This window comes from Vigna unguiculata, chromosome 11 (assembly GCF_004118075.2).
Source record: "Vigna unguiculata cultivar IT97K-499-35 chromosome 11, ASM411807v1, whole genome shotgun sequence".
NCBI lineage: Eukaryota > Viridiplantae > Streptophyta > Magnoliopsida > Fabales > Fabaceae > Vigna > Vigna unguiculata.
In genome coordinates, this window is record NC_040289.1 from 10412773 (window position 1) to 10427552 (window position 14780).

Sequence of the window (14780 nt, forward strand, 5' to 3'; positions counted from 1 at the left end):
GTCACACTCAAGTAAATACATCTCGTTCTCCCAACCTACCTACAACCCATGTCTCATTTTAGTAAAACTACAATATTCTAAATTATACACAAAAAAGAAATAAAAACCGCATTATACATTAACGTAAAAAAAATATAAAACACACAGAGACACATGCACATGATCAATTAGAATACTTCTATTCCAATGAATCTCGATTCCACTAATGACAATTAGAAGGTTGGAATTCGGTCACCTATGCATGCCACTTTCACCACTAGGCTACATGCCATCACATTATATCATATGCATTATAAGAATTAAAGCACTTATACTCCACAAATCATAATTTCTTAAAGTAGATAAATAGCAACTCTAATTATTCATTTAATTAAACTTAATCTTTTGTCATGACTAAATTTATTTATAGATCCATACCAAAATATAAATCACTATTTAATTTTTACTTGAAGTATTCCAAGTTGTTCTTGGGTCTTACAATCTGCACTAAGATCCTTGAGTATTTTACTAACAAAATCCTTTTCTGTAGCCTCCCTTACATTTGATTGTTTGGGTATAAAAGTAATTTGCACTTTCCCGCCTCTTTAAGTGTTGGATGGAGGGAGTATTGTGCATGACTTGATTGATGCGGCATGCATTAATAATCTGAGGATTTTTCCCCGCAGAAGCACGGTTCCTTCCTTTATTTACCTATATAGCATACAATGCTTAAATATTACGATGATAACAAAGTTTTTATTTTTAAGTGGGAATTCGGGTCCTTGGGACCAAATTCCAACCTTCCAATTGTCATTTTTTTATTCCCTAGTCAGAATTCGGTTCTAAAAAACCTGAATTCTGAACTAGGTTTTTGTTTGATTTTTTTAAAATAAATTAGAATTAGGATTTTTGAAAAAAAGAATATTGTGTTTTTTGTTTGATTTTTGTTTGATTTTTTGTTCTAAAATATAACCTCTAATTGAAAAAAATAAATTAGAATTTTGTTTGATTTTTTCGTTTTTGTAAAAAATGGTTGAATTAGAGGTTATATTTTAAAAAATAATATATAGATTTAATATTGTGTTTTTAGTTATTTTAGGTGTTATTTGAAAAAATAAAAAATAAATGTTATTTTATTTTATTTTTGAATTTGTTGAGTTAAAAATAGATATAGCATTGTGTATTAAGTTATTTTAGGTGTTATTTGAAAAAATAAAAAAATAAATGTTATTTTATTTTCTTTTTGAATTTGTTGTGTTAAAAATAGATATAGTATTGTGTATTAAGTTATTTTAGGTGTTATTTGAAAAAATAAAAAAATAAATGTTATTTTATTTTCTTTTTGAATTTGTTGAGTTAAAAATAGATGTAGTTCTGTGTATTAAGTTATTTTAGGTGTAATTTGAAAAGATAAATGTTATTTTATTTTCTTTTTCAATTTGTTGAGTTAAAAAGTAGATATAGTATTGTGTATTAGGTTATTTTAGGTTTTATTGGAAAAAATTAAAAAATAAAGGTTATTTTATTTTCCTTTTGAATTTGTTGATTTAAAAATAGATATAGTATTGTGTATTATGTTATTTTAGGTGTAATTTAAAAATATAAAAGTAAATATAATCTTTTTTTTAATTTATTGAGTAATTGCTTTATAATAGTGATTTTGGAAACAAAAAATTATGAATTATAATAGAGGTAACAAAAGTAAAAACAATTAATGTATAATATTTGAGGTCTCCACCTTTCTACCAAAGCAGTCACTAAACCATGGTCAACCTTTAGATGTCTCAATTTAGCCACACCGCCAAACCCTGCATCTTGTAGTACAGGCACAATACTTGGATGTGGTTCAGGCATGGAGTGATAGTAAGATGACACAATGCTCCATTCCGTGTCCTAAACAACCAAGTAACATATGTGATTATATAAAAACTTAGGTGTGTTAATAATAAATGAAGTTCACATACCCGAGAAGCAATGTATGCAACCCTGTGCTCTTGTTGTCTCCATAACAACATTTAGTTTATCTCTATCTAGGTTTGTGTCAATAACAACATTTTAAAACAACAAGTTTTAACCTTTATAGACGATGCAACACTTAAGCAGGGAAATGTTAGCTGTTGGATTATTGAAACAAATGTTATCCCTTAGATTGAGGTTGGTGCATTATCATGTTAAGGGTGATTAATGTGATTTTTTCTACCTGCAATTTGAGCAGTCATTCATGTGCAAAGATCTTTTCAGAATGATGGTGACTAAAGCTTGTATGATGGTGACTAAGCGATGCAACAAAATAGTTTATTGGAAGTAGTCTTCACAAAAAAAAAAAATACAACAACACTCATACAAATTTGGGGACCAATGTCCAAATACGTGGGGAGTTAGGTTAGGGTTTTTGTACACATTGTTCACAATTTGCAAATTATGAATGACCATGTTCTTTGTACCCAATATGGACAAAAAAATGTAATTGAGGTCTTTATGAACAAAAACAAAGTCAATTGGTATCAGTCTTAATGGAAAAATATATGGCACCATCACTGACTCATATGTCGGGAGCCATTGGAAATAAGTGGGAAGTTGCGTTGGTTTTTTTCTAGAAATTGTGACACTTTTGTAACTTATAGACAAGATTTTTTATGTAGACAATATGGATAAAAGATTACATTAAGTCCTTATCAACAACAAAATACTTCATTGGTGTCAGTATTAAAAAAAACATGATACAACAATAGTAACAAACATGTGGGGAGCAATGTGCAAATAAGTGGGGAGTTGCAATTGAGTTTTTGCCCACAAAACAGGTACTTAGTAGTAAAAAAAGGCTAAAAATGAAGTCAAGATTTGGACTTTTTGGATTTTATTTGTTGTCTTAATGATTTCATAGAAATCATATATAAACTCAATTCTATAATATTTCATGCAATAAATCCAATGGCATAAGTTTCGGAGACTAAAAAAATTATTTAGGTGCAGATAATTGTCCATAAAATAGGTACTTAGTAGTAAAAAATGCTGAAAAATGAAGTCAAGATCATGACTTTTTGGGTTTCATTTGTTGTCTTAATGATTTCATACAAATGATATATAAACTTAGTTCTATAGTATTTCATGCAATAAATTCAATGGCATAACTTTCAGAGACTAAAAAATTATTCAGGTGCAGATAAAATGCCCACATAAAAGGTACTTAGTACTTAAAGAAAAGTTCAATTTAACACACAAACTTTGTTACATTGCACACATTAAACTCATTGATGGAAATTAACTAATAATCATAAATAAAAGAAAAAAACTTATTTAAACTTCTCTTAACACATAAAGAACTAAGGTTTAGTCATCGACATTATTACCTGCAACTGAGTTTGTTGCATCCAAATTGTCACCTTCATGAGGATGTAGGGTTATTGAAAGCTTTAGTGGAAGATCATGTGAGAGTGGAAGGAAGAAGGCAACCATGTCACGAACATCGTCAACCGTAACATGTTGAATTGTTTAATATTGGTCCCATCGTCCTAACACAGGCTTGTGAAATCATACATCTTTTACCCTTCTTCCCTAACTACAACAATGATAGCTTGCAATTTCTTCCTTCAACATCTATAAATTCATAGTAGTCGACACATAAACAACATAATTTATGCAACCTTCATAGTTAACAACAATTAGAAAACTATTGTGAATGTTATTTTCGTGATGGATCAACATCCTTGTTTTGCTAATAGCCAACTATTATTGTGAAGTGAAACCAAATAATAATTTGTAAGCGTCTTCGTTGACGTGGTAAACTTAAATAAATCCTGATTAGCATTCATCATGCTATGTGTATATCAATTGTGACCGCCTACCTCCAGAACTTTATTTTGAATGAAACTATTAAAGTTGACGTCACATGATGGACAAGGCCAGTTGGTGTCTCCTTTGCATCTACAAAGACAATCATGATCCACATCTGTAGAGGTTTCGGGCTGTCCAAAATTATTCACATAATAATGGACAAGGCAAACAAAGATGGAAGGGATGGAGTTCCATTGATACACTTCATGTTTCCTACCAAAGTGTGTGGCCAGCATGTCACGTACACAACCACTCAGATTCAAGATGATGACGACTTGGATGGGGCTTTCAACATGATACAAGCCACCCCAATTGTTACATCTATTGAACTCTGGACCACCTTGAACTCAAGTACCATACCTTCACAACCAAATTCTTTGACACATTTTCTTGCACATGATCCACAACCAAACACCCAAGCCACACAAGAACCATTTGACCTTATCATTACCTATCTAGGGGAATAGGGGCATGATATATAATCGTATACCAAACTACTAATCAGTCTGTCTACCTTAAATATTTTGCAGTCGCCCGCATATCATAAAACCCAAACATTTTTTCCTCCAATCTAAGTCTACCTACAGTGTCCTTAGACCCGTTTAGTGAGGATGAGGACGAAATACTATTTGATCAACCTGATGTCCATGACAAAAACATAGATGTCCACCCCTTACAATAACAAAAGCCTCACACACATGTCCCCTATAATCAACCACAACACTTCGAATTATATGAAGAATACAACCAGACCCCACACTAGGAATTCCCAAACATATATGACCACCACAGAATGTTGCATGATAACTTTGAGCACGATGTTGGTACACTAACCCAAGGAATGAAGTTCCAAACAAAGGAACAACTTCTAAATGCTTTAAACAGGTACCAAATAACAAACCATTGCACCTACAAAACCATACACTTAAACACAACAAGATTGAGGGTTCAATGTGCAAAACAAGTGTGTCCTTTGAAATGTCAGGAAATATTACATATAAGGGACCAAGTGTGGGAAATCAGAAAGATTGAAGGTGTGCACACATGTGCCACACAACTCATAACGCAAGACCACATGCACATAGGGTCAAGAATAATTTCTTAACATCTAAGACAAATGGTGGAGTTAGACCCATCCACACCAATTACAACAATAATTTCTTCCATCCAGACCTTTATGGGGTATAACACAACCTACAAAAAGGCATGGTTGGCGAAACAACAAGCAATTGAAAATGTGTATGAAAACTGGGAACAGTCTTACAACTGATTGTCGTGCCTACTACAAGCCATGCAAACTTATTTGTCTGGGTTTGTATACAAGTTGAAAACCAGTCCAATTACAAATGGGGAGGAGGTCCTAGAAAACCAACAACACTTTCGAAGAGTTTTCTGGACATTTGAACCATGCATTGATGGCTTCCCATTTTGTAAACTAATAGTGCAGGTGGACGGAACCTTCCTTTACGGAAGGTATACGGGCATCCTTCTAGTAACTGTTGCACAAGATGAGAGAAAAAAAATTTTCCCTATTGCATTTGCTATAGTAGAGGGTGAAACGGCTGAAGCTTGGTTTTTCTTCCTTAAAAACCTAAAGAGGCACGTTACACATCAACAAAATTTATGCTTAATGTCAGATCGCTACAACTCAATCAGTGCAGTATTCAAGAGACCCAATAGTGGTTGAAGTGAAGGGAACTGCGTGTAGGTGTTTTGTATTCGACACATTGTACAAAATTTTACAAATAGATTCAAGAATACAACTCTGAAAAAGGAACTCGTCAACATGTATATGTAAAAATTTTCTTTTTCATTTTTTGGCTATTAATTATTCACCCCATTATTAGAAAATAATTTATTCTTAAAATTATATTTGTAGCATACGCACTAACAGGGCCATTTTGCAACTACTACTACAACGTCATTAGAAAAGACAACCAAGAAGCAGTAACTTGGGTATACTAAATTCCAAGGGAGCAATGTTGTCTTGCATACGACAAAGAAAGAAGGCGGGGTCACATAACAACAAATCTAGCTAAAGTAATAAATTTTGTCTTGAAGAAGAAGGAATTTGCCAATTTCTTCCATATTATTAGCCACGTACACCAAGTGCAATACATACTTCACTAAAAGAGGCAGGAAAATAATTGAAATGGTGAGTGTTGGTCATGTGTACTCTGAATATGTGACCAACTTCCTACAAGATGCGGACTCCAAGTCAAACACACACCAGGTCGTTAAATTTGACAGAAATACCACAAGATTCAGAGTGGAGGAGATGGTGAATACCTGAGAAGTGTGTTCTGTAGGAAAATTTGTAGTCAGATTAGATGAAAGGTGGTGCAATTGTGGAAAGTTCCAAAAAATCCATCTACTTTGTTCACATGTTATTGTAGCTTGCAAGAATGCAGATCATGACTTCAACATGTACATAAGTCCCCATTATAGGTTGGATTTCGTCATGAAAGTATATGACAATTTGTTTTGCGAGTTAAGACATGAAGAATATTGGCCACCATACCAATGGCCACAGTTTTGGCGTCATGCTGCCACAAAAAGGAGTGAGATGGGTCGTCCTAAATCAAGTAGAATTAGGACTGAGATGGACATTAGAGAAGGAAGACAATCAAGAAAGTTTTCTTATTGTAGAATTGAAGGACACACAAGAACTCATTGTCTTAACAACCTTGCACTTAGATGATCCACATCAAACCATTTACTTTTTGCTGAACTCTTAATTGTGTTCAATAAATTTATCCTTTATTCAAGTCAATGGTATATCTTTTGTTATTATCTTTTATTATTACTTATTTTACATAAACCAAAAACAAATAACAAAATCATTTAAAATACAATAATGAAATGGTTTTAAATTATTTTAGTTATTTCCTTCATTTTTAAATTATTTTTTTACAAATTTGCAATGTTTATAATATACAATTTTTAAAAATTAACAAAAATTAAAAGAAAACTATAATTTAATATTTATAAACATCTATTAAAAATAATTAATACTACAAAAATTATAAAAGAAACTTTTGAATTAAATTGACTTTTATATTTTCAAATTACACCTAAAATGACTTACTACACAATACTAAATCTATTTTGAAATTAGGTTTTTAACTCAAGAAATTCAATGAAAGATTTAATTACATTTACTTCATAGTTTTTCAAATAATATCTAAAATAACTTAATACACAATACTAAATATTTTGTTTTTAAATTTAAACTCAACAAATCCAAAAATAAATAAATTACATTTACTTTGATATATTTTGAAATTACATCTAAAATAACTTACAATGCAATAAAAAATCTATTTTTAATATATATTTTATCTCTAATTCAACAATTTTTTAGAAGTTATTTTTTAAAAAATTTCAAAAATCCTAATTCTAATTTACTTTTAAAAAAATGAAAAAAAATTAAAAACCCAGTTCAGAATTCTAGTCCATGGAGACCGAATTCTAAAGGCTTAATACCTAATTTGGTCCTCTAATTTTATTTGAATTTTTAAAAAAACTCCTAATTTTTCATTTGTTCAATTTGATCCTCCAATTTCTTAAAAATGTTCAATTTAGTCATTTTCGTTAAATTGATGTTAACGTCGTGTGCATACAGTGCCATGTGTCATGTTGTTGTCACCTAAATGTGTTTGTTTTCAATTTAGTCTCTTTATTTATAATTTTGATTCAATTTGGTTCTCTCTTTTTTTTAAAATGAAGTAATTTAGTCCTTCTCTAATTTGAGACCAAATTAGTAATTAAACTTAATTACAACTTATATAAACATGTTAAATATTTTTTAAACATTTATATATCAAATTATTCCACCTAAATATTCAATTTTTTTCTACATTTTACATAAAAAAAAATCCCTATTTAAAATTTTTTAAAAATATTAAAAATGTAAATGTAATGTGACACTTGTAATTTTTAAATATTTAATGTGACAAATATTTTTAATGTGACAAGTGTCATTTTATATTTACATTTTTTAATATTTGAAAAATATTAAAAGTTGAAATAGGGATTATTTTTATGTAAAAATGTAAAGATAAAATAATTTAAATATTTAGATGGAGTGTTTGATATATAATTTTTTTTTAAAAAAATTAACATGTATAAATAAATGTATATATAAGTTGTAAGGCCCATTAAAATTCTTATTCTTTTCTGCCCTAAATTAAAAGGGCTGCCTTATGTGAGTTGGGCCTAAGGATTGGCCCAAAGGGGAACCAGACCCCTAAGTCTGCCCTAACACATCACTCTCTTCTCATTTCAGAAACATAACCGCTTTGCCCTTCTTTCCTTAACACAAAACCTCTGCTAGGGTTCCGCTCTTTGGCCTCTTCAGTTGAACTCCAACCAAATCTCCACTTCACGTAAGTCTGTTCCAACTCATACCTTACTTCCATTTAGTTCCTTCTTCGTGGTCCCAACTAGGGTCAGTCTTAGTGAGCTCATTTTGAACTGGTTTCATTGTTTCCAGCTCGCTAATCTACTCTACGAGCTGCTGTGTTCCCTTGTTCGTACCCAAGGACCCAACTGCTAGCTTGTTTTCCAGGTATGGGAAGCTAGGGTTCACCCTCTTATTGTGATTGTTCTGCGTGTGCTACTGCTATATCATTTTAATATGCCTGGTGTGTTGATGTGAACCTGTGAATAACGTTATTTGACTGTTGGTGACCTGTTGTGTGTTTATGCACGAGAGAATAGTGGTGAGCACTTGTTTTCTCGCCCAAGCGAGCATGTCTTGCCTAGGCGAGATCAACAGAGGCTCGCCCAAGCTGCTTCATGCAAGCGGTCGCTCAGGCGACCTACGCCCTTTCTGAATGACCGAGCATCTCGCCCAAGCGAGAGGGGTCTCGCCTAAGCGAGATCCCGCGTGAGGCTATTGTTCCCCTTTTTTAGCCCTCGCCTAGGCGAAGGGGGCTCGCCTGAGCGAGAGCCTCTCGCTTGAGCGAGACCCTTCAGCCTGAGCAAGGGCGAGGCAATGTGGTGCTTGGTTGTTTATTGTTCTTGGATGATTGGCACTTGCTTGGGTGTGATTGTTATGATGAAAAATATGTAATGAATTACTATGTATGAGTGATATGATTTATGGATGGTGAATGATGGGTATGGTATGAACTTGGCATGTAAACTAAATGAGATGGTTGGTGTTAAAGTGACATGGTATTGGCATGAACTGAAATCCCATAACTATGGTTTGAGAGAAATGGATGGGTATGAACCACTGGGAGAGAAATTAAGGGGGTGAATTATCAAGAGATGGTATGCAATATATATGTATATGTGTAATAAATTCTTATTAATTGGTCTGGTATGCTTGGTCCATGTTAGTGCGTAATTCCTTGGAAATCTCTAGGTGGGATTTCAGGGTCGTGCTTCAATGGTCGGGACCTAATTCCATGGCCCTTGTTAGTGGGTGTCCATGGTGGTGCTCCATCTATATAATTTGGTAAGGATTCAAGGTAATGATTGCATCCTGATACTCTAAGGAGTCAGTTAGTCTCACTCAGAGCGGACTGACTCCTGTGATGAGAGTAGTAGGAGGCCTGAAACTCATTAAGGGCTAACCTTGTGTGTGAGGGAATTGATTCATTGTAACACTTACAACACATAGCTCAAGGGTGAGCAGAGGTATCCACCACAAGTGCAAGCATCCGCTGAATCCGACTAGGTTATATGTATTCGCATGAGTCGAGTCGAGTCTTAGTGTGTTGATTTGGAAGGTCACAACATGCTTGGGTGATGTATGTATATTGAATTGTGAAAGTATATCTGATTGCATTGATGAAATCTTTACGGCTATAGCTTACCTTGTTTGCTTGTCTGATTGTCTTGTATGTTGTTCTTCTACTTTTGTAATGATCATCAACTTATTGATGTGAGCAGATGCGAGAAGCACTCGAGGTCAACCAGGAAGAAATGATTCCGCTGCACAATCCGCGTGGGTTGGACACTGTGTTTTGTTTGGGATTTTTGTTAGGGCTATGGCCCATGTATTGCTTTACCCTTTTATACTCTATCTTCTTCTTTTAGCCTTTGGTTCTTGTATCTGGTATGTTTTGACATCGTGGTGTGTCTCGAATTCTATAAGGAGTAAGGTTTAAACTCTTGGACCGCATTTATACTTATTCTGTGCGACACTTCCTTTAATTCTTTTTGTTAATTAAATGGGACGTTACAAAAGTTGTAATTAAGTTTAATTACTAATTTGGTCTCAAATTTGAGAGTACTAAATTGCATCATTTTAAGAAAAAAGAGGACCAAATTGGATCAAAATTATAAATAAGGGAACTAAATTGAAAACAAATATTGTCAGGTGACGATCACATGACACGTGGCACTGTACGGACATGAGGTTAACGTCAATTTAACGGAAAGACCTAAATTGAACATTTTTAAAAAATTGGAGGACTAAATTGAACAAATAAAAAATTAGGTGTCTTTTTAAAAACTCGAATAAAATTAGAGGACTAAATTAGGTATTACATCATAAAAAAATCATAATCTGAGCTCAGAAGGATGAAAATCATTATTAAGAGGTTTTATTTTGAAAAGGTTTGATTTTTATTATTTCTCCCATTTTTTTAGTTTGATTTTAATCATTTTTTTTATGTATGAGCCAACCCGTGTCGATGTTGCTAGGTTTGTGTGTTCTTGGAATCTGGAGGTGGTCTTTTTCTCCTCCCCGTACCGACATTTGATTGGTATATTGTTGATGAATACAAAATAGTTGGTGCTCACTAATATTTTTGAGACAGTTTTGTGAAGGTGGGTTACTATTATGCTTGAAAGAAATTTTTTGATTTCAAAACTTACTAGATGTCGTGTCATAAACTAATTGTTGGGTGGTATGGAATTGTTTGACAAAATAGTTTTTAAAACCAGAAAGTGGTGAGAGAAGCAAACAAGATCCTTATTTTCTTCTAGAAAGTGTTTTTGGCTACAAGTTTTAACATGAATTGACTTGAAATTATGTGGGAACAGGTCTTCGCTGCTACTCATATGCTTGGAGAAGCATGGAAGAAATGGTTCTAGGGAACAACTGATGTTGTTATGCATTTTATTTGGGTTTTTGAGGTAAAAAACATATGATGTTGTGTATTTCCTAAAAATACTATTTTGATATATGTAATAGTGAATGTGGTTCTGCATGATTTTGCATTATGCCAAGAATAAGAATGTGGAGCATATATTGATACTTCTTGGGGATCATCTTTACCGAATGGACTATATAGACTTTGTATAGGTATAAATGGTATAAATTTTCATCTAAAATTACAACTCATAACATTTATAGTTTTCTGAACCTAATAATGATTTTGATGGGGACTATGATTACATAGACACGTTGACATGAATGCTAATATCACAATTTCATGTGTTCCCATGGATGACAAGTATCTCTACGTGAAGATCTGCATGATCTGATTTCTCACAATAAAGGAACTCCACCTTATTCACAAAAGTTAAGCATCCACCAAAAATGATATCGTTTTTGGTTTTATCTTGAATTGAGTTTGCATTTGATTTGCGTTAATTGTCTTGTAGCCGAGAATCAGATTATAGACTGATGAAAATTGATAAAACTAGAAAAATTGTATTGTTTGTAGAAAAACCTAAGGGATCATATCTAAAGGCTATGGTATACTAATAGTATCTTGATTCCGAAGTCTGAAACACATTCATTTTACTTGAATAATTAATATAATCAATGCAACTTGTGAATAAAGTATGCTGACAGATTTATCTACATTGCATTGTATTTAACTGGTATGCAGGAAGACCTTGGAGTACAATCAGAAACAAAGTTAAAAAGGATTTTCCCTCTATTTAATTGACTGCATGGAAGGTATAGCAATGAAAACAACCCTCTTCTATTTAGTTAATGGGTTTGAAAGTTAGTTTTTTGAATTGCATGATAACTATGATAGATATGCATTGCATTATAAATTATAAAAGGTTCCTCTGGAGTGATATGAAATCAATGAAATTATATTTTAGTCTTAGAAGAGTGATATGAAATCAATGAAATTATATTTTAGTCTTAGAAGCCTGTTTTGTTTTGACTTAATAAGGTCATAAGATAGGGTATACTTAAAGTGGACACAATACTATTGAGTCTGCCATCAATTATCATAATTTTGTAATTTGCAAGACCTTCTAACTTAGCTAAAGTAAATACAACCAAGTATAATGTATTGTTGTAATTTGTTTCTTTGTGTGTGTAGATTAATATATCTTTTCTAAATAGCCTCTCTATAAGTGTAATAGTTTCTTCCATGCTTTAAGTTTGATAAATAAACTATTGCCATCCATTCCATGAATTTCTTGATAATTAATAGGCCTCTGTTTTACTTTGTTGCATCAAGGGAATATTTATGAATTTGAAAGCAAGGTCTGATGCAATTAAGAATGCATAGGACAAATTTAAGACTATTAGGTTATTTTTCTACTTGCTTTCAATGTAATGTGGGATGAAAACCTAAGGGATCATATCTAAAGGCTATGGTATACTGATAGTATCTTGATTCTGAAGTCTGAAACACATTCATTTTACTTGAATAATTAATATAATCAATGCAACTTGTGAATAAAGTATGCTGACAGATTTATCTACATTGCATTGTATTTAACTGGTATGCAGGAAGACCTTGGAGTACAATCAGAAACAAAGTTAAAAAGGATTTTCCTTCTATTTAATTGATTGCATGGAAGGTATAGCAATGAAAACAACCCTCTTCTATTTAGTTTATGGGTTTGAAAGTTAGTTTTTTGAATTGCATGATAGCTATGTGATTACTTCAAGATGACTTGCTGCCATACCTATCAGCCACAACTAATAAAGCACGTGCGGGAAACCATTGCTACGAATCATACACCGTAACGCCAAGTAGAGTTCCCAAATACAAACATAGTTTACAACGTCCTAAGACTACCAAACTCATCAGCTAACTATTTTGGAGGACAATCTATCTGGACCCATCCGTACTGGCCATAACCAGCACACTCACACTGGCAACACTTGCCTCTTCGAGCTTAACTCGTGGTTTCCTCATGTTCATCCGCCATCCCGAGCTCAACTCGAGGGATGCCATTCAGAGCTCAACTCGAGGAATGTTACGTGCTTAACCCTTATCCTAAGCTCAACTCAAGGGATACGTTCCGAGCTCAACTCAAGGAACACCAGCAAGCCGATCTTTAAGTATCCTAAAAGCCTTGTAGATAACGCATGCAAAACAAGCAACCCAAGGCTGCAACACTAAAATCGCCTAGCGGGGGACGCATATCACCAGGCGCCGCTGCTTCCAGACCGCCTAGCGGGTGACATGTACCGTCTGGCAGGACATCCCTCACCGCCAGGCGCCTTGTGTCTCACAAAGCCCCTGGGCACTAGCCATCGCCTGGCGAGTTGAACTCCGCTGCCAGGTGCCACACCAGTACATCGAATTGTACAGCTTTCTGTTGCACTTCATCCAATCGTTAAACTTCAATCACTTGGTTTCTCACCTCTAGTGCATCAATTCTCTTTATGGTTATCTTATTGTCAATAATCTTATGCCTATAAGGTTTCCAATCTCATCATACTAATAAGTTGATCTTCTTAACTTAAAAAGACTAACCAACTTATTAACACATGCAACTACTGCTAACTCATGGATAAGGCTCACAATTTCGTGACAGTATCATAATAAATCCATTCATGAACCCATCACAATTTTACACCATGTCTTATCATTTACGTTGCCATATGTCCCCTATACACGAATTTGTCCAGTTACTTTAAGTCAACCCACCAATGACTAACTAAGCCTGAGATAACCCATACCAAACACTACAATGTTTTATACTTCAGCCATCATATCATTAAAATTACAGATCTCCCATCAGTCTTTAGTTCTCACCCCATTTCATTAATCAAGTTTCCCTTTCCACTCTTAACGTCCCGCAATTCAATCATTTTCACTAGTTTTTCAATACCATTTCATGATAAAACTTACCACAACATCCAAACCGTACCCAGTGTGCCTATAATCCCCAAGACGCTTCTGGTTGCTGCTTTGTCGCCCAGCAGGACATCATATACCGCTAGGCAGTGCATCAGACCTGGGACAATTTCCAGGTTTTGTTGCACCTGCCAAAACTCTCCTAATACTTTTTTCGCCTTTCTCTATCCAGTCTCCTCCATTTATGCATTAAAGTATAACAAAACAAACACAACATTCCATTCTAACTATACCCAATAAGGATTATAATGGAATTTCCCAATAATTGTACTCAAATTATCAAATCCCCAAATCTGTCAACCCTAAAACTCATGTATAACTATTTTCATTTAATCCTCCCAAGTCGTCGCGTAATTTCCCAATCAACCCTCTCTTTTCTATCAATTTATCATTTCAATACCATTTTCCACTACCCCAAATAGCCCAGAACCCATAAAATAACAAAATCGAACTGAAACTAGCTCGCGTCGCCTGGCGGATCCAATACCATCGCTAGGTCGTTCAAAGGAAAACCAAGAAACTGGGTTACATACACGCGTCGCCTGGCGGCCAGGGTCGTGCCGCCATGCAATTCCGCTCCAAGAACCCAAAAACAACACAGATTTTATGGGCCGCTTGGCAGCAATTCATCGTCCGCCCGATGGTTTCTAGAGAAATTCCAGAAACGCGGAGATTTGTTTTGATTCGCAAGAAAGCAAGCAAATTATATCATACATCATGCATATACCACAATAATCTTAAAATTTTGCATTCAGCTCCCCTAACCTAGTCTCCTTGCTAAAAGTTTGAGAATTCCAAGGTTATTCTTTTGAACACCAATGTCCTCCCTAGTTCTCCTTTGATCAGCCTCAAAGCTTCACTCAAACCTCACCACTTTCAAAATACGTGCTCTATTTTCTGAGTACAATCATAGCTTGTTTAACAAATAAATAAGTTTAATTTAGG